At 43.9% G+C, this 24841-nt stretch overlaps 1 long non-coding RNA gene across 3 annotated transcripts; it reads right to left on the reverse strand.

Moving 5' to 3' along the window:
• Nucleotides 1–3546: 3546 nt before the first annotated feature.
• LOC138835418 (uncharacterized) lies at nucleotides 3547–20883 on the reverse strand. 3 transcript variants are annotated; one of them, XR_011374607.1, is made up of 6 exons: nucleotides 20655–20883; nucleotides 12619–15801; nucleotides 6914–6981; nucleotides 6362–6441; nucleotides 5201–5666; nucleotides 3547–3685 (listed from the first exon to the last, which is right to left on the reverse strand). It is a non-coding gene; the product is annotated as an uncharacterized lncRNA (long non-coding RNA). The 3 variants fall into 3 exon arrangements; XR_011374606.1 differs by lacking the exon at nucleotides 3547–3685 and having other exon boundaries at nucleotides 3713–5666; nucleotides 20655–20881; XR_011374608.1 differs by lacking the exons at nucleotides 3547–3685; nucleotides 6914–6981 and having other exon boundaries at nucleotides 3713–5666; nucleotides 20655–20880.
• Between the last annotated feature and the right edge of the window lie 3958 nt (nucleotides 20884–24841).

Raw genomic sequence — 24841 nt, forward strand, 5'->3', positions numbered from 1 at the left:
ATTCAATTACCCAATCTAATTCCTTCCAGAAGAAGAGAAGGAGAATCAAATACCATGAGAGAATAAATGTATTTCCTCCTCTTTCCTTCACTCTTCTCTTGTGCTCTCTCTCTTTCTCTTTCACCCTCCTTCACCCATACACACAGGTATGTATAAACTATTTTATAGAGAGATGGATTACATGTAGGAAAGAGCCAATATATGACAACAAATGTTTCAAACAGATTTAAAAAACTTATTAACAACTAAGGCAGAAAGACCAGCACACTACTATAATTAAGATACATACCAAAAATGCTAACAGAAAGGAAAACACCCATTTGAATCAGGAGACATGATTCATACACAAAGAACCAAACACAAGTCTAGAGCTTGGAGTGTCAAATCTAGCCTAGAGATGTTTTTAATTTATCTATATAGTGCCTAAACTTTTAAATGAGTTCCATGTTTAAAAACCAGTCTTCATACAAAAGTGCAAGTGTCCAATTTCCCTTGAAAACTGAAAGATCTAGCAACAAAGGCTATATAGTGACTGGTTAATAACTACTTCATGCCAAATAGCTACTGGTCCTTTTAGGCAATGCTCCTGCACCTCAAAATTGGCACTCGAATTCAATTCACTCATTTATGTTAACTGATTAGCCCTATAGTCATCTGCAAATACCTGCCATGAGACATACATCAGACTGTGACAGGTGAAAATGCCAGAGAGAGTGTTCAAAGGTATAAAAACAATCCATGAGAAAGCTCAAAGGTATACATGATACCAGTTGCCTGGAGCCATTAAAATACCAGAGAGAAAAAGAATCACGAGGCATGAAATCAGAAGGCAACTTTAAGATACCTTGGAGCTAAGCTGTAGGTGTGTGTGTGTGTGTGTGTGTGTGTGTGTGTGTGTGTGTGTGTGTGTGTGTGTGTGTGTGTGTGTGTTGTATACTATGTGTAATGCATGCACTATATGTAATACAAAATATATCATTGTAGAAATGTAATTCATTTAACTTCATATGATATTAAGACATACTCTGAAATAGGAAACAATGGAAATCTCTATACTTTGGTCATCACCATCTAAATTTGAATCTACATGATTAAAAATCATTTAGAGGGGCTGGCCAGGTGGCTCAGTGGTACAGTACTTGCCTTGCATGCATGAGGCCCTGGGTTCAATTCCTCAGTACCACGTAAGCAGAAAAAGCCCGAAGTGGCACTGTGGTTCAAGTGGTAGAGTGCTAGCCCTAAGCTGAAGACTTGAGGGACAGCACCCAAGACCAGAGTTCAGGCCCCAGGACCAACCAAAAAAGAAAATAAAAGATCATCTAGAATGTGTTAGGATGGAAGACAAAGAGTTTATATTGTTTATACTGTTAATATTATTAGTAGAAGGAATGTAGATACTCTACTCTCAATAAATTCATCATCTCTCAGCAAACATAAATAAATAACAGGTAGGTGAAAGTGCAATTGCATTATTTAATGGTTTCCTAAGTTTTCTGGGTATTTTATGATGAATTGGAAAAGAGAAATATGCCAGTAAATTAAGAAAAAATAAGCCAAAAGGATTCATATTTTTAAGGAACCAAAATGCATATGCTTTGTGTCTCTCACTCCTACCATCAGGCTGCCTTTTCCCTCCTTTACCCTTCTCAGCAATCAAGGCTTACCAGCAACTTGCTCCTGCCAACCTCAACTTGGGGAGTACCATGCACCCAGCCAGCACATAGCCACTCCTGATGCCTACAAAGTGTGCTCCCAATGCCTGGGAAATACTTCCCCCTGTGGGGTGGGTCTGGCCAGGTATACTTCTGGGTCCGGGTTTTTCTTTGGTCTGAAGTGGCTGGGCTCTGGTTCATTGAGTTTGGGCACCAACTGGGTGGTTTAAAGTTTGGCTGACCATAGTCACTGGAGTGATGTCAGCTGGGAAAAGGAGACTGGGGGTGTCCATCTGCATTTGTGTTTTTGAAGATCTGACCCTCCAACAGGTACTGAGCGCTAAGTAGCCTCCCAACTATCCCGAGGTCAGGGATTACCCAAGCCACTGATTGGCAAGGCCCAAATGGGCAGAACAGGGCTGTCCAGGCCAGTAGCAAAGTGTTTGCAAGGACGTTTAGTTATATGAATTGGGCAGGAGAAGGTGAGGGAGGACTAACTAGCAAATGCAAAGGCCTTAACAAATTTTAATAATCCAAGAAAAGAAAAACAAAAAAATGCTGCAAAAAAACGGGTCAAGGGGATTGTAATGTGGCTTAGTGATAGAGGCTTGCCTGGCATGCATGAAGCCCTGGGTTCAATCCCTCAGTACCACATACACAGAAAAGGCCAGAAGTGATGCTGTGGCTCAAATTGTAGAGCACTAATCTTGAGCAAAAGAAGCACAACGTCAGTGCCCAGATGCTGAGTTTAAGCCCTAGGACTGGCACAAAAAAATGAGGGGGAGGAGGTTTGCAAAAAGGAGGTCTGGGACTTGAACACCTGGCTCGTCGAGCTTATGAGATGGGATAAAGTTGTCTCTCTCTCTCTCTCTCTCTCTCTCTCTCTCTCTCTCTCTCTCTCTCTCTCTCTCTCTCTCTCTCTCTCTCTCTGTGTGTGTGTGTGTGTGTGTGGTTAATTGGAGATGAATCTCAGATTTTCTGGCCCCCAAAACATTAGACTCCTGAGTAGCTAGGATTACAGGCATTAGCCACCTATGCCCAGCTCAGGATAGTTTTAACTCTTAATATGGAACTTAATGGGAAAAGACAGTAGGTTTCTAAGCAGACTAGTAAGATGCTTTGATTTGTGGTTTTTAAGATGAGTCCCCCTTCCCTCATTAAAAAAGATGCATCTCATTATTTATCCTTCAGTAGTGTAAATGTGTGAAGTCTGGAGTTGTGGAGCTAGAAAGGTATAAGTTTATAAATATAAGGAAAATGGAACTTTTCAGAGGTAAAGAGATTGGATTTTTTTTTTTGGCAGTCTTGAGGCTTGAACTCTGGGGCTGGGCACTGTCCCTGAGCAATTCAGCTCAAGGCTAGCACTCTACCATTTGAGCTACAGCGCCACTTGCGGTTTTCTGGTGGTTTATTGGAGATAAGAGTTTTACAGGTTTTCCTGCCAGGGCTGGCTTTGAACCCTGATTCTTGGATCTCAGCTTCTTGAGTAGCTAGGATTACAGGCATGAGCCACCGGCACCTGGAGAGAATTGGATTATGTAAAAATCCAAACATGTGGCTGGGTATCAAACACAGTGGTTAGATGTCTAGCCTAGCATGTGCTAGGAGAGAAAGGAAGCAGAGAGAAAGAAGAAAAGAAGAACAAGAATAAGGGAGACAGGAGAGAAAAAAAGAGAATCTATGTTTTCTACTGCTTCAGTGGTTTCAGTAGAGCCATCATTCTAAATAAACCTTCCCCAGATAAGTCTCCGATTTGTCTGCCTGGGCTGGCTTCAAATCTGGATCCTCAGATCTCAACTTCCTTAGGTAGTTATAATCGTAGGCTTGAGCCACTCTAGCTCTGGCCTCTTAACCTTCTGTTTTATCTAGTAGCTGCTAATTTCCTCTTACCTCATTTCTGGGGCTTGAACCCAAGGCCTGGGCATTGCTCTTGAGCTTTTTTGTTCTAACCTAGGGCCTAGCCACTTGAACCACAGCTCCACTTCCAGATTTTTTTTGGTGTTTCACTGAAGATGAGTGTCACAGGTGAAAATCTATTTAAAGAGAACAGTAAAAACAATGTAGTTAAACAATTGTGTCAGAACAGGAGCTCAAAGGATCATACTTTGAAGAAAAGGTGCTGGATTCATGGACACAGACTATGACTTTCACCGTCCTTAGATTTAACATAGTAGTAGATACACAGAGACACTAAATAAATGCTGCTTGATACCAGTTCCATTTTGTGTTGCTTATATTAAACCTAACTCACTTTGTGAATGTCAGTTTGGAAGGAAACTATCTTGCAGAAAAGCTTATAGGCAAATCTCCAACATCAGGCTAGGTTCTCAAACAGAACTTGAGGCACTTCACAAGCTGGGCCATTTAGAGATGAGGCAGAAGATCTTGCTGGAATACCAACCTGGCCCATGTCCATCTCAAGCAAAGCATCTGGTTCCCATCTGTTTCCTAAGCTAAACCTGCACAGAGATACTCTTTGAAGAAAATCTCTTTACAATTGAACTATAGACTCATGTTATTTGCCAATTATCATGTAAGAAACAATGGCCTCATCCTGAAAAATACTGGCAAGGATCACCTTAAGTAGATGACCAAAGATACATCCAGGCAATGAGACACCAGAAATTGATATGACATAACTGAGCTTTCTCATTCAGTTATAAAATTGGGCACAAACAAACAAGGAAACCAATATATGCCTAGCTGGGTTCCAGTGGCTCACCCATGGAATTCTAGCCAATAAGGAGGCTCAGATCTGAGGATGTTGGTCCAAAGCCAGCCCAGAGAGAAAAGTCTGTGACATTCATATCTCCAGTGAACACCAGAAAACTGGAAGTGGGTGCTGTAGCTCCAAGTGGTAGAGTGATAGCCTATAACTAGCTCAAAGAGAGCACCCAGGCCCCGAGTTCAAGCCCCAGGACCAGCCAAAGTAAAAAAACACCCACCCAAGTCACACTGGAAGGCTTCCCACAGGATCAGTAGCTGCCCTTTTCAAAAGTGTCAAGCTCATACTAAAGAAAAGACAGTGGAAATGTCACAGACTGGAGGAGGCAGAGGAGGTCTGACAGATCAAGGGAAAGCAGGATCCTGGATGGATCCTGAGTGGGAGTGCCAGTTCTGAGGCTTGAACTCAAGACCTGGACACTGTCTCTTAGCTGTTTTGCTCAAGGCTGGCACTCTACCACTTGAGCCACCACTTTACTTCAGGCTTTTTGATGGTTTGTTGGAAAGAAGAGTCTCACAGACTTTCCTGCCCAAGCTAGCTTTGAAACTTAATCCTAAAATCTCAGCCTGCTGATGAGTTAGGATTACAAGTGCCAGCTATATTTTCTGTTTTATCTTGCAATAAAAATAAAAAGATTGGGGGGGAGGGGGGAGGCTGGGAAGGGATGTGAAGGGTAAACAAAGGAGGAGGCTGCAATGCTTGGTAAGAAATGTATGCATTATCCTGCCCACGTAATTGTAACTCCTCTGTACAGTATGTTCACAAATAAAATTAAATTAAATTAAAAAAAATAAAATAAAAAGATTGTTTTCAAAATACATACTTGGGAGGGAACAAGGGAGAGGCTCTGCTAGTACTGTTGACTCTAGCCGTTTTTGTCTTATGCTACAGCTGCAGGGCAGGCCACATGGGCAGGGTGTGGTTCAGGCACAGGCTCAGCCTGCCTAGAACAAGGAGGTAAAAATGAGGTGTACATAGTTCTGACAATAGCTAGTGGTCTTGTTTGGCCTTCTAGTGTAGAGAGCAGAAGGAAATAAAATGAGGAAATAATAGTTGAGGGCACAGTATGTAATCTCATTATGCCATGACAAGATATTTGTTCTTAACCTGTCAAGCAAAAGAGAAAAGGTATATGTTTCTCATCAAGGATAGATACCACCTCAGTGGTCACTTCTCAGTCCTCTTTGCAAACAAATCCCAATTTTGTCTCATCATCCATTCTGTTGGTTTCTGTGTTTACATGGGATGTCTGGTGCTGCAACAGCCAACTTGGGATGATGAGCTTTAGCCTGTGGAGAATATACCCAGTATGGTCAATTCAAAAGATGGTAGGAATATAAATATAAGAAGACAGACTAGGTGCCAGTGGCTCAGGCCTGTAATCCTATCTACTCAGGAAGCTGAGATCTGAGGATCATGGTTCAAAGCCAGCCCAGGCAGGAAAACCTGCGAAACTCTTATCTCCAATAAACCACCAGAAAATCAGAAGTGGCCCTGTGGCTAAAGTGGTAGAGTGCTAGCCTTGAGCTGAGTTGCTCAGGGACAAAGCCCAGGCCCAGAGTTCAAGCCCCATGGCTCACAAAACAAAAGACAAAAAAAGAAGACAGTACTGAGCCACTGAATTAATGAATTCTACCGTCTCCCTTGTGCTATGGTTATTATTTTTTTCTTTTTTTTTCCAGGGCTGAGGACTGAACCCAGGGCCTTGCACACGTGCCAGGCGTGCGCCCTTCCCCTGGATAACCCCCCAGCCCCACTGTGGTTATTATTATGTGAAATAATAAATCTTCCTCTCACTGAAATGAGTTAGGCCTTCTATAATTACACCTAAAAGCAACCAAAATTATGCTTGAGTCCTAAGGGAAAATAAAAGGCATCTAGAAGTAATACAAGAAAAAAAATATAGGTGAAAAATAAAAATAAAGGCTAAAATGCATTAGGTGCATAGGGCTCTGAAAAATCTCCCAGGCCTGAAGAAACTCACCTGGAGTTTCAGAAGCCAGCTCCAATTTACATTTAACCATCTAAGTCTAGTTGCTATCAAGTTCTTATAGGCAGTGATCCCTGAGAAGAGGAAGAAAAATGAAAGGGAAATAAAATTAAACAACTGCCAGTGGAGAAACCAGCTTTACATGATCAATTTCCTTCCAGGGAATCTCTATTTGTCTGAAGAGAATTTCTTCATCAGATCCCTGGCCCCAAGTCAGAGACAGGTATATGAGGAGGAGACAGGACAGGGCAGCCTAAGATGGACAGTGACTCATCTGGAATGGAAGAAAGAGCTAGCATGTGGCAGAGACTGAGCCCAAAGCTAAGCCTGACTCGATCCAGAACCTTCCCAATGCACTGTCATGCCAGAAATGAAAGCCAAGCTGCAAAGCCACCAAGAGCTGCTTCTAAGCCATTCTGAAAAGTGCCCACATTCACCCAGGCGTCTCACCAGAGACCCCAGGTATAGTCCAGCAGAGCACTTGAAAGCAGAAACCCAAGAAGCAAAGCAGGTGGCCTGCATCCAAATTCAAGAAATGTAACTCACTCAATTGTCACTGTGGCCAGGCCTGAGATTTCCAGTCAGTCCCCTACACTCTAGCCTGAGGACAGGACCTATTAGGATGAGACCATATAATAAGACACGGATGAAGGCCCTGTCTGACTGCCACTGCCATTAAGAACAGCATTATAGATGGGTGCCCATGGCGCATGCCTGTAATCCTAATCAGGATGCTGAGATCTGAGGACCATGCTTTGAAGCCATCCTAGGCAGAAAAGTCAATGAGGTTCCTTATCTCCAATAAAGCAACAAAAAAGCCAGAAGTGGAGCTATGACTCAAGTAGCAGAGTGCTAACCTTGAGCAAAAAGCTGAGGGACAACTTCTAGGATGGTGGTGTGGGGAAAGACTAATACCACAAGCCCCTTTAGGACAGGTGCTCTCACTTATGCCCATTTCCTTCAGAGCATTGCATAGCCCTCACCTTACTGACTTGCCTCTCCCTGTTTTAACACAGGATATTCACTTGGCCAGTCTATCTTGCAGCATCCCTAGCAAAGCAGCTTTTTCTCTGGGGTTTAACCAAGGAGCCAATACTGTCTGTGATTGGTTAACTGTGCACAGTCCAGAATCAATGATACCTGGGGTCCATCTGGCTTGGCCATCTACTGTTGTAGCTTACAGCATATTGTTCAACACTTCTGTTTTCTTATAATAGTTCTTGCTCATGGGTCCTAACGGTCACAATAGAATAACTAATAGGGTTACTTGTGTACACACACACACACACACCACTGCAACAGTACTACAAGGGAAACAAGGCAACTCAACAGGGAGCTTCAGGATTCAAACATCTACCACATCCTAAGTATTTCCTGTTCCTTCTTAAGTAATTATTAATATTATTCCTATTTTGGTGCAAGTACTGGAGAGTGAACTCAGAGCTGGGACACTGAGCCCCACTCAACTGGGGACTGAACTATCCCTAAGCTTTTTTGTTTTTGTTTTTTGTTTTGGGTCTGGTCATGGGGCCTGAACTCTGGGCCTGTGCACTGTCCCTTAGCTCTTCAGATCAAGGCTAGCACTCTACCACTTGAGCCACAGCACCACTTCTGGCTTTTTTTTTTATTACTTATGTGGTGCTGAGGAATGGAACTAGGGCCTCATGCATGCAAGACAAGCGCTCTACCACTGAGCCACCTTCCTAGCCCTTCCTTAAGCTTTTTCTGCTCGAGGCTAGTGCTATACCATTTGAGCCATACCTCCAGTTCTGGCTTTTTGCAGGTTAATTGGAGATAAAGAGCCTCACAGACTTTTCTTTCCAGGTTGGCTTCAAACCAGGACCCTCAGATCTCAGACTCTTGAATTGCTAGGATTACAGTGGTGAGCCACCCGCACCTGGGTACAATCTGTTTTTTTAATGTTTTTTTTGAATGTTTTTTATATCTATTAGATATGGAGATTAGGAATCTCTGCTGCTCTCTTTTTTTCTTAGCTGTATTTTCTTTTTCTTAGCCCCTTCCTTAAATGATTCTTTATTTTTTATTTATTTATTTATTTTTATTTATTTATTTTTTGGTCAGGGGTCCTGAACTCTGAGCTTGGGCACTATCCCGCAGCTCTTCAGCTCAAGGCAAGTGCTCTACTGCTTGAGTCACAGTGCCACTTCTGGGTTTCTAGTGGTTTATTGGAGATGAGAGCATCATGGACTTTCCTTCCTGGGCTGGCTTTGAACCATGATCCTCAGATCTCAGCCTCCTGAGTAGCTAGGATTACAGGTATGAGCCACTGGCGCCCAGCCCTTAAACAATTGATTCCCTATCTGGTAAGAGGAACAATGATTTCACCTCCTAATGAGTAGGTTGTCACAGATAGCAGTCTGTGAGCATGAGACCTGTCATATAATAACTACTTACTGAAACAGGCATGACCTGTAAGGGCAGAAAGAAAAGGAGCTAATGAAGGGGACTCCAGGAGGACAAGGCAGCTCTTCTCTGATAACACTAAGAGCTCCCAGAGGTCAGGGATAGTATCCTCAGATCTATGACCCCACATGGACAATAGGCTGATTCTCTACATATCTGATGTCACAGCAATCTTAGTACCAAGAGTGGCTCCTTTGTGCCAGGACAGGAAGGAAGGAAGAGGACAGGGGGGCCCATAGACAGGCAGCTCCTGAAACAGATCACCAGGTGACAAAATGAAGACAAGAGTATAATCAGGAGACCATCACATCCTCTGCAAGCTTCTCCACCAGAGGCCAGCAGCAGAGGAAGACAGACAGCCCACTGTGGGTGAACATGAGCACCACACTGGGAAGGCCCAGAATGGTGAACCAAAGAAATATAGGAAGGGGAGAGCTTTGGAGATGTATATCAGCTCTGACTTTTACCAATCTTGAGATTGCTCCTCATGGTCCTCAATTTCCTTATCTGTACAAGGTGGAAAATTATCATCTTGATCAAATACAAGGACAGGGGAGCCCTTGTTCCAAAGAGAGACATAAATGGTAGTCATGTTATGGAGATTTTTTTTCTGAAGGTAAAAACTAACCTCCTAGCCAGATACTAGTGGCTAATACCTGAAATCCTAGCTACTCAGGAGGCTAAGATCTGAGGATCATGGTTTTCAGCCAGCTCAGAAAGAAAGGTAAGTCTTTGAGACACATAGCTCCAAATAACCACCAAAAAGCCAGATGTGGAGCTGGGACTCAAGTGGTAGAACACCAGCCTTGAGGAAAAACAAACAAAAAACAAACAAACAAAATCTCCTGGCCTTGCATTTAAGACCTAGCCCTGCATTCAAGCCCTAGGATCCGCAAGAAGGAAAAAAGGAGGAAAAAAAAAAAACTCTCCTCAAACAAGAATACAAGCTAAGAGGTTTTCAGCTGAATGCAACTAAAATAAAAGTGGGAGAGCCCGTTGTTTCCTGAGGATGACTATTTATGAGGCCAATTTCATTTTCAAGTGCTAATGAGTCCCCAAAGCAGACCCATGTACAGCCTGGAGTCCAGAAGAGTGGGAAGACACCCAACCCAAACTTTGTGGAAGCTCCAAGGACACTTGTGGCGCTCAATCAGAGTGTAATGATCAGAGCAATAATCTAAATAATGAACAAGATAAAGTGTGGTGGAGGGGAGGAGAGAGAAGATACAGGTGGAAAGGAATAGTACTTAAGTTTTTTGTATTTCCTCAAGACAAACTTCTGTCTGGAATAGATTAATTCCATCTATATATTAATGTGGATTACTAATTAATGAGTTAAAAATGCTTTCAACACAAGAAGTGCTAAGAAAATGCTTAAAAATAATGAGTCTCTGGGTATGTCTCCAAAAGAAATATGCTAGCTTCTGTAATTTTCTCTCTCTCTTGTAACATTTAAAATGTTATGGTTTGCCAGGCATTGGTGGCTCCTGCCTGTAATCCCAGCTACTCAGGAGGCTGAGATCTGAGAACCGAGGTTCAAAGCCATCCCAGGAAGGAAAGTCCGTGTGACTACTATCTCCAATAAACCACTAGAAAACCAGAAGTGGCACTGTGGCTCAAGCAGTAGATTTCTCGCCTTGAGCTGAAGAGCACAAGGACAGTGTCCCAGCCCAGAGTTCAAGCCCCACAACCAACCAAAAAAAAATATTATGGTTTGAAGGAAATGGAAGGGAATCATGGAAATTCATTTAAAGCACAAAATCAGGAAATTGGAAAGCCTGGTCAGGTAACTAACTTCCTTGAAGTCCTATGAACACTATCAATGCACATTCCCCAGTGCGCTGAGAGCGCTGTTGCACACATCTGAGCTGCAGTTCATTCTTGGGATACTTGAGCACAGATGATGTCTTGAGTGTCTTCATAGCCCTGCCACACAACACTTTACCAGGTGCACAGCAAACAGTCAATAATATGTTACATCACCAGGTCTTCTCAAAAGAGATGGGCATGCCTAACTATGCAGGAAGCTGAGATCTAAGGATAGAAGTTCAAATCCAACACAAACAGAAACATCAAAGAGACCCTTACCTCTAATTCATCAGCAAAACCCTAAATTGGAGGTATGGCTTAAGTGGTAGAGTACCAGCCTTGAATGAAAAAGCTAAAGGACAGCACCCAGGCATTGAGTTTAAGCTCTAGTACTGACACAGAAAGAGATAGATTGGGAGGTGGGGGGGGGGAGTAAAGTTTAAAAAAGGAAGAAAAAGATTTTTGGCATTGGAGAACTATGAAGGCCCACGGACTAGGTGATCAAGGTCAAATTGACAGTGAAAATACATCAACTTTGTGCTAAGAATGGCATTTACTTCTCTGGTTTTCTCCTCCCAAATCCATGAACTTCAATCTAAAATCAAAAACACATGAGATGAATCCCAACAGATTCTAAAGCATGTCTGACTAGGGCTCCTCAAAACCATCCAAGCTGCCCCCAAACAAGGGCAGTGTCAGAAGCTGTCACAGCCAAGAGGAGCCCAAGAAGCCATAGCAACTCAATGTGAAGAGGTTTCCTGGAAGGATTTTACAGAAGTAGAAACAAGCCTGAGAAGACCCAGAGCCCAGCTAAAGTCTCACAGACACAGTAGGAACCCCAACCTTCCCTCATATCCACTTGGTGAAAAGATTCTCACTGACAAGCTGATGATGCTTTCTTTACATGTACAGTGACAAGACCTTTGTAAATTTGTCACTGAAATGCAATGCTCAGAAGTGGTGCTGTGGCTCAAGAGGTAGAGCGCTGACCTTAAGTTGAAGAGCACAGGGACAGCGCTCAGGCAAAGAGTTTAAGCCTCACGACCACCACCAAAACAACAAAAAAACAACTAATAATCCTAAAATGCAATTCTCCTTCTCTGGAAACCCCAACTTCTCTTGAACACAAGTCCTGTATAATTTGGCACTGAAGCACCTCATGGACCTCAGAGCATCATGTAGCGAGAGTCAAAACTGAGGCCCAAAGTGGGAGCCAGTGTTTTCCCAATTTCTAGTTTAGGATCTGGTGCTCTACTTGGGCTGATGCTTCAACACTGGCCAGATCCAAAACTCTCCCTTCTATCCTGCACACACCAAGAACCAGTTTAGGACTCTGGGATAAATTCAAAGACCAGCTTCTGGTCTTTGCTAGCATTGTGGCTGGTGTGGTGCAAGGACATATGTGTGGAAAGTGGTTTGGTATTTAGCTACATGTCCTTTTGCCATGGGACACTATGCCAGAGCCACACAGAAAGTCCATCCCTGGCAGGGTAAGGATCCAGACATAAACACACAGCTTTCAAGGGGCTAGGAAGGTGGCTCAGTAATAGAGTGCTTGCCTCACATGCATGAGAACTTGGGTTCAATTCCTCAGCACCACATGAACAGAAAAAGCTGGAAGCAGCAAGTGGTAGAGTGCTGGCCTTGAGCTGAAGAGCTAAGGGATAGCACCCAGGTCCAGGGTTCAAATACCAAGACTGGAAAAAAAACACAAAAACAAACAACCACCACCACAACAAACAAAAACAGCTTCCAACTAGGGTGTGTGGAAAAGGCAAAGTTCTGCAGGCTGGCGAGGTGGCTGCATTTCCTTCCCCTGTGTGGGCCCCATCCATCAGCCTCCCTGAGGGATCTCAGCTACTTGTAGGGCACATTTTCTAAATGTGAACCTGTTTTTCTTATGAGAATCAAAGTGCTCCAACTAACTGCAAGATCATAAATACTCAAAAGTGACTGTTAATAGCAGTGGCAGTTTGCAAAATACCAAATGGCAGCAAGAAGTGGATATCATAACTTACCTTCTTTGCTTTCCCATGTTCACAGAGGTGTTATGCAGGGTGTTTTTTTTTTTCCTGGTGGTTCTCTTTTTTGTTTTGTTTTTTAAGTGATGAGATCTTCTTTCAAGTAGGTTCACAGGGGCTCCCTGGGACTTCAGGCAGTACCTTGAAAATTACTTAACAGATACTAAAAAGAAAACCAAAGAAGCCTACAATTCCAAGCCTAAAAGCTAATTTTAAAAATATGCCTAATATCCCAATGCTAGTGGCTCATACCTGTAATCCTAGCTACTCAGGAGGCTAAGATCATTAAATTATGGTTCATGGCCAATGCAGGCAGGAAAATCTATGAGACTCTTATCTCTAATTAACTAGAAAGAAATGTAGGAAGTAGAGGTAAAGCTTTCGTGGTATAGCACCAGCCCTGCATGAAAGAAGCTAAGTTTACCATTCTTTTACACATGAAAAAAATCAGGTCCCAAAAGGTCATTTGTCCAGGCCACTCAGCTACAGGACAAATTGGGAGATGTGAACAGAAGGTATCTAACTTTAGAACTCAGGGCTTGGCTCTCACCCTGCTACATTCCCAGTCAAAGCAGACCAGAGAAGGATGGAGGACCTCAGCAAAAACCATCCCTGTGGCCATGTATTGTGGTACTCAGGAAACAGAGGCAAGAAGAACACTAAGAGTATGAGGTAAACATGGGCTACATGGACAGATCCTGTCTTAGAAAAACAATCCTTGTGCACAGGAGCAGCCTAGGGACTATGTGAGTATCACATTATGGGAACCTGTCATTATTAGCTCAATGAACAAAAGGATAAACTTTTAGAAAATAGCCAAGATCCCTATATGAAATGGTGGACATAGAGGCCTAGTTTTGCCACCCACTGTCTTTTTGGCCTTTGTTCCTTTATCACTTAAATGGTGCAAATACCACCTTCTCATTGTTAAGACAATTTTGGTGAGCTCACATATGTGAAAAGTTCTTTGAAAAACACAAAGTGCTGTATAAATTGTGTTATTAATGAAAATCTCTAAAAATTGAGTCAAGTTGCTAAAATTCATTCTCTCAGATCCCTTTTCCAGAGGCAGAAAGTGAGGGGAAAAGAGATGAAAATAACTTGCCTAAAGTTCCAACATTGAGAAGGAATGTCACATACATGGCAGGAGGTCTGGAGTGTCATTTGTTCTTCCTGCCCTCCAGTCCATCCTGTTTACCAATGCACACACACATGCAAATACACACACACACACACACACACTCCCCTCTTTAGCAAACAAAGGTGCTGGGCAAGTAATTGCTAGGCCTCAGAAGGAGGACACTAGCACTTCTAGTGTCACTGCTGTGACCTTTGACCAAGAGGAGAACTTTCAGCACTAGAACAGAGCTTCTCCCATACAGATAACATTGGGGAGAGCAGAGGGTCAGCAGCCCAGTACTACTGCCAACAGTAAGGAAATAACTCCAAGTTCCTCGTACTTGCAGAATCCTACACACTAGACCATTTTCCTCGGTCCTCATCTCCTCTATTTTCTGACATTCAGTAACATTGTAGAAGGATAAGTTACAGAATCCTACAATCAGGGTTCATAGGAACTCAGATCCTAAGGATTGCCTACTCTAACTCCTCCCATCTGGCATTCCAATTTCCTCCAGTTTCAACTTTGAATTCTTCCAAGGATGGGGAGCTCACTACTTCAGGACCAGCTGACACTCCCCCACACTTACCGAGATTCCATGATAGAGCAAGCACACAATGTAGCAGGGATGAGGCACATGAACCTTCCTCAGGACTAGCCACAGGGTAGAGGGGCCCAGTACAAAGTGACAACACAGCACCTTTTGTTCAAATATTAATACTTTCCAGATAGCAACAGGAGAAGGTTAAACTAAGAATAAGCCTTTTTCTGCGTCAGCCCTAGAAATTGAACTCAGGGCCTGGCACTGCCCTGGAACTTATTTTGCTCTAGGCTAGCACCCTACCATTGAACCATAGCACCACTTCTAGTGTTTTGTTGTTGTTGGTTGTGGGGCTTGAACTCTGGGCCTGGGCACTATCCCTCAGCTCTTCCGCTCAAGGCAAGCACTCTACCATTTAAGCTACTGTGCCACTTCTGGTTTTCCAGTGGCTTACTGGAGATAGGAGTCTCATGGCCTCTCCTGTCCAGGCTCATTTTGAACCTTGATCCTCAGATGCAGCCTCCTGAGTAGGTAGGATTACAAGTGTGAGCCACCAGCACTTGGCCACTTCCAGCTTTTCCTTGGCTAACTGGAAATAAATGTCTCATGGACTTTCCTGCCTGGGCTGGCTTCAAAACAATGATCTTCAGATCTCAGTCTCCTCAACAGCTAAGATTACAGGCATGAGAGACTAGCGCCCACCCTAATTACAAGCCTCTGTGCCTCTGCATTGCTTCTGATATTAAATTCAGTGGGCCTGAATTCATCTATTGGCTAATACTACTAGTCATTTACTTAGTTGAGGTAATGATATCAATTTCTGGGGCATAAATAAGTTAACTATTTAGGAATCTTAGAATTCAGAGTAAACACCATTTTTGTGCCTCAAATACTACAAGTTGCATTTTAAGATGTGCAATGAGGGGATGGGAAGGTGGCTCAGTGGTAGAGTGCTGGTTTTGCATGCATAAGGCCCTGGGTTTGATCCTCAGCACCACATAAGAGAAAAAGCCAAAAGGGGCACTGTGGCTCAAATGGCAGAGCACTAGCCTTGAGATGAAGATCTGAGGGATAAGGAGATGTGAGGGGAGGGATGGGAGGGGAAAAACAAAGGAGGAGGCAACAATACTTGATAAGAAATGTACTTATTACCTTGCTCATGTAATTCTAACCCCTCTGTACGGTATTTTCACAATAAAAAATTATTAAAAAAAAAAAAAAAAAAAAGCAGAGGGATAGTGCCCAGGCCCAGAATTCAGGTTCCATGACCAAAAAAAAAAAAAAAAAAAAGTGCACTGAAATGCATGCTAAAGTTACACACTTAGGTACAGAAAGAGTTTGAGGAGTAAGTAATCTGTACATCACCTCATTCAAAGCTGCAGACTGCTCTTCAGCTGCTGGCTCCTGACACCTCTGCAGACCATGAAGGCACCAGGCAAGAAGAATCACAGCCATCACTGAGGCTGGAGCCAGTTTTGTGGGATCCAGTGTTGAGTTGCTGGAAGGCAGGGAGAGGCTCCTTAAAAAATATGAAATTAAGGCACTGTCAGAATACATCAGTAGCCGGGCGCTGGTGGCTCACGCCTGTAATCCTAGCTACTCAGGAGGCTGAGATCTGAGGATCGCGGTTCAAAGCCAGCCCGGGCAGGAGAGACCGTGAGACTCCTATCTCCAATAAAACCACCAGAAAACCGGAAGTGGCGCTGTAGCTCAAGTGGTAGAGCGCTCGCCTTGAGCTGAAGAGCTAAGGGACAGCGCCCAGGCCCAGAGTTCAGGCCCCACGACCGACAAAAAAAAAAAAAGAATACATCAGTAAGTGATGACATGTCACCCCATCTGGACTGTCCCATTGCAAGATCCCCAGCACCACCGAAGAGGAGGATCCACCAATATATCAGATGGCCAACTGTTAAGAGATTCTCAGAGTGGAAGGAAGGGGGCTCAGGCCTATGGTGAATATGACACTGGCCACCACCCAAACTCAGTGTGTTAAAAGTTATGGATTAGATTGAATTGGTAAAGAAAGTAGAGCTAGATTGGTACTGGTGACTCACACCTGTCATCCAAGCTAGTCAGGAGGCTGAAGGCTGACAATCATGATTTAAAGGCAGTTTCTTCAGAAAAGTCCATGAGCCTCTTATCTCCAATGAAACAGAAAAAAAGCTGGAAGTGCAGGTGTGGCTCAAGTGGGAGAACATCAGCCTTGAGAAAAAAAGCTTGGTTGACAAAGTGATGCCTGGAGTTCTAGTCTCAACTCCTGAAGGGGAAAAAAAGGAAGGAAGGAAATGGGAAGGGGAGAGGGGGCAAGGGGATGAGGGAAGAGGAGGGAAAGAAGGAAGGAAGGAAGGAAGGGAGGAAGGGAGGAAGGGAGGAAGGGAGGAAGGGAGGAAGGGAGGAAGGGAGGAAGGGAAGAAGGGAGGAAGGGAGGAAGGGAGGAAGGGAGGAAGGGAAGAAGGGAGGGAGTGAGGGAAGAGGAATCCAGGACACAAGAACTATCCTGGGATATGGAAGGGGCTAGTGTGGATATGAGACATTGAAGAGTTAAAAGTGGCTTCGTTTAGAAGCAGTAACCCTTCTGCTGCTCATATTAACCTTGGGCCCACCTGAATTTCAGAAACCGTCTTGTTTGTGCTGAAACTGCTAAACCATAGATTACTTGAACAAAGCTACTTTGAAGTCAGGCCCCACTTTGTACTATAGCTGGCCTTGGGTCCCCACAAACTTCAGGAGATGACCAAGCTGGCCCAAGATAAACAGACCCTGTGAACAAACCCAGACCACCAATTATCCCAGCTACAGCTTATCAGAACCCAACTAGCCAGGAAACTCCCTGCTAAGCTTTAACTGCTCTGGAATGCCCTTTAAGACCCAGCCAGTTTGATAACTCCCTACAACCCCTTATTGCCTTGGAATGCCCTGCTGACACCTCTTGTTGCCTTAAATTTGTCAGTCTGTGATTTCTTTTTTTTCTTCTCCTTTTATCCCTTTGTAGTTTTTGCCTTTATAAACACTGTGAAATTTCAGCTCGGGGCTTCCTCCTAAGTTCTGCTGAGTCAGTGTGTGGGACAAAGCCGGAGCTGCAGCCCACCTGAATAAAGCCTTGCTTTTGAAGTGATCTTCTTGGTGGGGGTCCTGCAACAGGCGTACAACCACATGAGTTTGAGTTCCAGCCAAGCCTGGGTGGGAGAAGCTACTCTGCCTGCAACCTTTTTCTCACCAATGCCCCAAGCACTATTGCTTCTCCATATATTTGCTTATACTTGCTTTCTCTAGTTCTGAAGACAGAAATCAAACCCAACTCAGCTTAGCACCTGCTAGCTAGGAGCTTCAATTGTATTCTCCCCAATGTATCCTGGGGAGTATTTCCATCAGGTCTTGCCATTCTGGTCCACTGTAACAGCCCAGCCTTGATGCCTAGCCCTGAGGGCAGAGATGGGGGAACACCCTGACATCTTGATTGTCCTTTTCAGAAACATGGCAGGCACTTGACCAGTCACAGATTGATGAGTGACTGCTACACAATGCCAGAGGTGAAGAAGGGCTGGGGTACAAAGACTGACTGGAGTAGCATTCTGAAAAAGCCATAATCTCTGGGAAGTAGAAGTGTGGCTCCAGTAGGAGAGAACTAGTAATGTGCAAAAAGCTAAGTGGGAAGCCCTGAGTTCAAGCCCCAGTACCAGCACCAATCAATCAATGAGAAAAGAGCTACAATGTGCTCTCAGTGCCATTGGTGATGTGCAGGATAACCCAGCACCAGGGCTTTGGTGCCACACACTGTCTCTAAAAAGCCAGCAGAGATAGCAGACACCATGTCCTTTTTGCTGAGCTTCCTGTAACACAGACTCTTGCAGGAGCAGCCTAAATTCATTTCTTTTTCATTTCCTTGGAACACCACTGCTGCTAAACTAGGACAAATCCTAGAACAGGCCACCCACCTGCCCACCCACCTGTAAGGCAACATGGATTTAACCTGACACCAGGAGATCTCATCTGAGAGCATCCAATTATCAAAGCCAATTATCAAAGCCAAAAAAAGTTAAAAAAAAAAAAAAAAAAAGCCCAGGACACAAAGGATAAATCTGGAGTGAAGATGTGCTCCTTCTTGCCAGGCCCAAAGAAACATAGGTCCCATGGTTTCCTTACTTACAATAACTAGTATATGTCAGGGACAAGCAGAAAAGGTCAAAAGCTATGTACATATGACCAAATAAGATGATGTCAAGCGAAATGAACCCCAAGATAGGGACACAAGTTTTGTCTTTTTCTTTCTTGCTATGGTTTCTAACATATTTATAATGTACCATGTGATTTTTTTTTGTTTCTTTGTATGTTCTTCCCCCAAGGTATACCCCCTGTTTTCACTGTATTTGATGTCAATGCCCTGTATCTTGTATATACAGTTTTCTAATTTGGGGAGGGAAAGGGAAAAAACAAAATATTTAAATAGGGATACAGGTTGATCCATTGTAACAATGAGATGTACAAGACACTATGTTGAAAAATGAACTTTACAATTTAGGCATGGGTAGGGGGTGTGGGGGTTATGGAGCGTATTTGTGGAGGTGGGAAGGAAGGGATGGTAGGGGAAAAGCAAAAGAGGAGGCAGCAATGCTTGATAAGAAATGTACGCATTACCTTACTCATGTAACTCAACCCCTCTGTACAGCATTTGTACAATAAAAAATGTATTAAAAAAAAGATGTGCTCCTTCTCATCAATAATGCTCTTAAGCATTTAGGTGTTTTCATATCTATTACTTCAACTATTCTTATAAAATTTTCCTGAAAATACTCCAAATTATAGAGCTCAGAGATAATTGTCCTCATTTTACAGATAAGGGCATTGAGGTTCAGAAAGGCTCAGAAAGTGGGCTGGTGCAGGGTTCAAGTAGTAGAGCAACTGAATAGTAAGCAGCAGGCTCTGACTTCAAATGCTAGTACAACCAAAAAAGAGACAGAGGAAGGAAGGCATGGAGGGAAGGGGAGGGAAGGAGGGAAGGGGTCAGGGCTGACATGAAAGGAGGGTAATGAATGATCCCACACTCTAACCACTCTACAATATTCTCTATTCTGCATTCTAAAGAAGTTTGAAAGAGGGGCTGGGAAGATGGCTCAGTGGTAGAGTGCTTGCCTTGCATGCCTGAGGCCCTGGGTTCGATTCCTCAGCACCACATAAGCAAAAAGAAAAAAGCCAGAAGTGGTGCTGTGGCTCAAGTGGTAGAGTGCTAGCCTTGAGCTGAAGAGCTGAGGGACAGCGCCCAGGCCCAGAGTTCAGGCCCCACAACCGGACCCAAAAAAAAAAAGAAGTTTGAAAGAATGGTTTGATAGTACCTACTACAGTTTCAACTGTCAAGGGCCTTTGTTTGCTAGGCTGGTACTCTACCAAAGACTGGTACACTACCTCTTGAACCATACTTCCAATACTGCCTTTTCCTGTTTTTTTCAAGACAGGAGTCTATTCACATCTTTTTTTAAAAAAAATTGATACTGGTACTTGGGCTTGGACTTAAGGCCTTGTGCTCTCACTTGTCATTTTTCCTCAACTCTGCTGTTCTTGAACCACACCTCCACTTCTGGCTTTTTAATAGTTAAACAGAGAGAAAAGTCTCACAGATTTTTCTGCCTGGGCTGGTTTCACACTGTGATCCTCAGATCTCAGCCTCCACATTAGCTAAGATTATAGGCATGAGCTACCAATGTCCACCTTTTATCTATTTTTCTAGAGCAGCTCCAGGGACTCCTTGAGATTTATCTGCCAAGTAAGAAAGTTTTATTCCTAGGAAAATTCTGTCCCCATGTTCTCAGAGCCTGTCACTACCTCCCCCACAGCCTATGGGAACCTTGTCCCAGACTCCCTATGTTAGCAAAATGAGCTCCCTCCCCATAGTTTAATACACTCCTTTTCCTCTCCACAGCTGAGCATGCTCCCTTCTTAGGCAACACTAGGCCCATTTAAAAACACAGTAAATAATCAGCCTCCACAAACTTAAGATGGCATTTCTCTGGAGCAGCTACAACCATATAAGGCAACAAGAGCCCCTTAGTGTGACCTTCAGGTCTGGGCAGATGCAGGGCCTCTTATCTATTATTTGGACAGCAGCCTAGTCTGCCATGATGAAGCCCCTGGCCCTCACCAGGGTCACTACCTCCTAGTCACTTGTATCACCTCTTAATCCTCCTAGGTTATACAGGTCACCTCAGAAAATACCAGATGATTCTTCTCACTGCTACCCTGTGAGAAGGGGTCTTGCCAGCCCCCCTCCCAGCAATAAACCTACCTTTGTTCTCTGTACCTACCTTTCTCGTGGTTCTCTGACAAAGTGCAAATACTGCTCTTTTTACCTAAAAATCATTTACCATCCCTCTAAATTACCTATACTCCCCAACTCCATGGTGCAGAGCATAGGTGAAGTGATTTCTGTTTTTAAATCTCACTGGATTGTGGGTTGATCACCTCCTATGGTTCTTCCAACTACAAAATAGGATGAATATATCTTTGTCTCCAGTTGGTTGATCTCAGCAGACTTAAACCTTTGGAAAGAAAAAGGGTTTCTCTTCACCTTATGTGCTTTTCAGAGACCACTTACTATCAGTCTGTTTAGTTCCTTAACAGTATTCTTAATTGTTGGGTGCCAGTGGTTCACACCTGGAATCCTAGCTACTCAGGAGGCTGAGATGTGAGGATGGCAGTTTGAAAACAACCTGAGACGTCTGTGAGACCTTACCTCCAATTAACCACCAAAAGTCAGAAATAGAGATGGGCCTCAAATGGTAGAGCATCAACCTTTAAGCAGAACTAAGCAAAAATACTCTGGCTCTGTGATCACACCCCAGTACTGGCACAAAACAACAACAACAAAAAGTCCGCAGCTGGGCGCTGGTGGCTCACGCCTGTAATCCTAGCTACTCAGGAGGCTGAGATCTGAGGATCGTGGTTCAAAGCCAGCCCGGGCAGGAGAGACCGTGAGACTCCTATCTCCAATAAAACCACCAGAAAACCGGAAGTGGTGCTGTAGCTAAAGTGGTAGAGCGCTTGCTTTGAGCTGAAGAGCTGAGGGACAGCGCCCAGGCCCAGAGTTCAAGCCCCACGACCGACAAAAAAAAACAAAAAACAAAAAGTCCACAGTTCCAATAACCACTGTCATATTTATTAATTTGCTTGTTTACCACCTAGGTGTCTCTTCCACAAGAATGTAAGGCACATATCTTGCTGGTTACATAGTTGGTACAACAATAAATGTACTGAATGAATGAATGAATGAATGAATGAATGAATGAATGAATGACTCGATCCATCAAACAACCAATGAATCAATCTTATTTGCATTTGACCACTGTCTAAAGCCCACAATATCTCAATTGCAATAACCAAATTAGGTACAATAGTCAAATAACCTCATGAAGTAGGATAGATAATAGCTTTCTATTTTTCTTCAGCATAAAAATAAAATTAGTGCACAGAAATGGAGGGACAAAGGATGAACAAAAAGCAATGGTAAGCCTGACACCAGTGGTTCACACCTGTAAGCCTAGCTATTCAGAAGGCTGAGATCTGAGGATCACGTTTCAAAGCCAGCCCGGCCAGAAAAGTCCATGAGACTCTGATCTCCAATAAACCATTAGAAAACTGGAAGTGGTGCTGTGGCTCTAGCTGCAGAATGCTTGCCTTTATCTGAAGAGCACAGGGATAGCGCCCAGGTCCAGAGTTCAAGCCTCACACCGACAAAAAATAAATAAATAAATAAAACAGAGGAGAAAGCTGCAAATACATGAAGGCAGGAGCCAGCTCCTCCCTAGAGCCTCCCTCTGCTACCATCCATTCTGCTTTCCACTTTTTCAGACCTCTCTAAGAAGTCTGTCTCCCTTCTCATGATCAGTCATGGAGCAGAGCATAACTTTTCTGGCAGATGTAAACTTCTAGAGTGTACATCAGGGGCTGCACCTTGGATCCCTTGTGCCATTCATGATGTCAAGCACACAACAGGCTCTCAAATGGCCTCCAATTCTGTCACACTCCTCCCCTGAAGAGCTGGAGTCTGGTTCTCTTCCTGTACAGAGGCAGCATTTCAGATATTATTTCTAACTTAATGAATAGAGCTTCTGCCCCGGCCCGCGGGGTCGGTCAACAAGGGCTCGAAGAGGAACTGACCTGAATGAGAGACAAACCAGACACGAGGAAGGAGACCAAGACAGGGTTCTGATCAAGGTCTCAAACTTTATTTTTTACACAGCAGTATACATAGCTCGCTGAGCAGGGTAATTAGCATCAGCAGGTCAATAGGGTTGCTAGGCACCAAAACTGCAAAGTATATCTTGCAAAAGGTCATAGGTGGGGAATCTTCAGAAGGTGCCAATCAATGTTGTCATAGGTAAGTTTTAAGGCTTAGTGGCTCTTCTTTTTTTGGGTCCAGTCGTGGGGCCTGAACTCTGGGCCTGGGCGCTGTCCCTTAGCTCTTCATCTCAAGGCTAGTGCTCTACCACTTGAGCCACAGCGCCACTTCTGGCTTTTTTCTTTTTGCTTATGTGGTGCTGAGGAATCAAACCCAGGGCCTCAGGCATGCAAGGCAAGCGCTCTACCACTGAGCCACCTTCCCAGCCCAAGGCTTAGTGGCTCTTATGTAAAGTGGTGGAGGTTCTTATGCAAAGTGGTCGTGCCAAGCAATGTTTTCAAACAGGGTATCAATAGGCTCCAAGGCTTAACAGCTCTTATCAAAGGTAGTAGCTGTGTTTTCTAGCAAACAGCACTTGGTTCCCAGCAAGCTTCAAGTATCATGGACATGTTCAGAGACTACATTTAGGTCAAAGAGGGAATAGAGCTGTCAGCTTGATCTTTTCCTCCTTCCTGAATCATTTGGTCTAGGGAAATCAAGCTACAACACAACACTGTGAGCAGACCACCCAGCTCCAGTTGAGACCCCAGAAGGGTGAAGAGCTAGATATCATGACTACAATCTCACACGAACCAGACCACTTCATACAGCAAAGTGCAAATCCCTGACCCACAGAAACTATGAGGTGTTTGTTCTATAAGTCACCAGATTCTAGAATTTGTTAGGAAAAGTGAGGAGAGGAGCAGAAGGGAGGGAAGGGAGGGAAGGGGAGAGAAGGGAAGAGGGAGGGAAGTGGGGGAGGCCTCTAGCAAAGGCTAAATCACACAGCCCAGACATACTCTGCTCCAGCCAACTCTGCTGGAAACTAGTTTCACCTCTTGCTCTTTCTTTTCCAGCCCCAAAGCCCCTGGCAACCACACAGCCCTCCTGGAACTATGCTCTTCCTGCCCTTTTACATTTGCTTTTTCCTGGGGGAGTGAGGAACGGGGAGGGTCCTTTTGCTCTTCCTAACATCCCTTTTCCATTTTATTTGTTCTATTCAATGCATTTTAAATTTTTTATTTTTCACAGCCTTTATATATATTGGCTGTGACCATTCCCCACATTCATTTGATCATTCCCTCCCCCCACCCCGCCTCATCTATCTACATTTAATGTTTTGAACCATATGGACCAATTCGAAGTTTGTACGTGGGCTGGGAATATGGCTTAGTGGTTGAGTGCTTGCCTAGCACACATGAAGCCCTGGGTTCAATTCCCCTGTACCACATAAACAGAAAAATAAGAAGTTTGTGTATATATGTGTGTGTGTGAGTGTATATGAAAGAGACAGAGACACTGACAGAGAGAGAGACAGAGGGGGAGAACAAGCATTCCATGTAGTAAGAGGCAGGTGGTTTTCATGCAGTCAATGTGGCTGGGAACAGAGGTGGGGAAGACAGGAGAGGAGGGGACCAGGAGTAGTTTCCTACAGGAGAGCCAGGGGCATTATTCACATTTCCAGAGATCACTATGACTGATGAGTAGAGAAAGTCATAAAAATACCACAGGTCAAGCACATCTTTGCCTCAATTTCAAAATCTAAAACATTAATAACTTCTTAACTCATTTAGCAACAAAATCTGATCTAAAAAGACACGTGTATTAATAGTCTTTATTTATCCAATTCATGTGTTGTCTGAATACATTTTGGCCATGGGGGGAGGGAGGTGCCTGATCACAGGGAACCAATTGCACTGTGCCAACATTCCTAATTTTAAGAACACTTGTGTGGATGTTGCAGACTGACTGCTTGGGTCCCTTCTGCCAAATTCACCAATGTGCCAGAATTTGGGGTGATTATTTCATGAGGAGGGAGCCCCAAGAGTGGGATTAGTGTCTTCATGAGAAGAAACAGGAGCTCTCCCCTGAGCACTGTCTTCACCCCTAATTGTTAATTGCAAAAAAAGCAATTAGCTATAAACTAGCACCTTGACCATGACCTTGACTCTGGCAGCCTTGAGCTCAGACTTTCAGTTTCCCCAACATGAGAAATACAAGATTCTGTAAATCCTCTGTTCAAGTTCTGTTCTCTCAGCTCACACTGACAAAGACCACCAATTATCAATATTTTAATTCTCTGCTGCAACACAACCATCATTGCCCACTATGCAGAATGCGATACAGCCATTCCAGATGTTGACCTTCCAACTACCACAGTGGTGTGAGACCCTTCAGGGGGAGGATGGTG

Source organism: Dipodomys merriami, unplaced genomic scaffold (genome assembly GCF_024711535.1).
Source record: "Dipodomys merriami isolate MVZ:Mamm:240054 unplaced genomic scaffold, mDipMer1.0.p SCAF_2377, whole genome shotgun sequence".
Lineage (NCBI taxonomy): Eukaryota > Metazoa > Chordata > Mammalia > Rodentia > Heteromyidae > Dipodomys > Dipodomys merriami.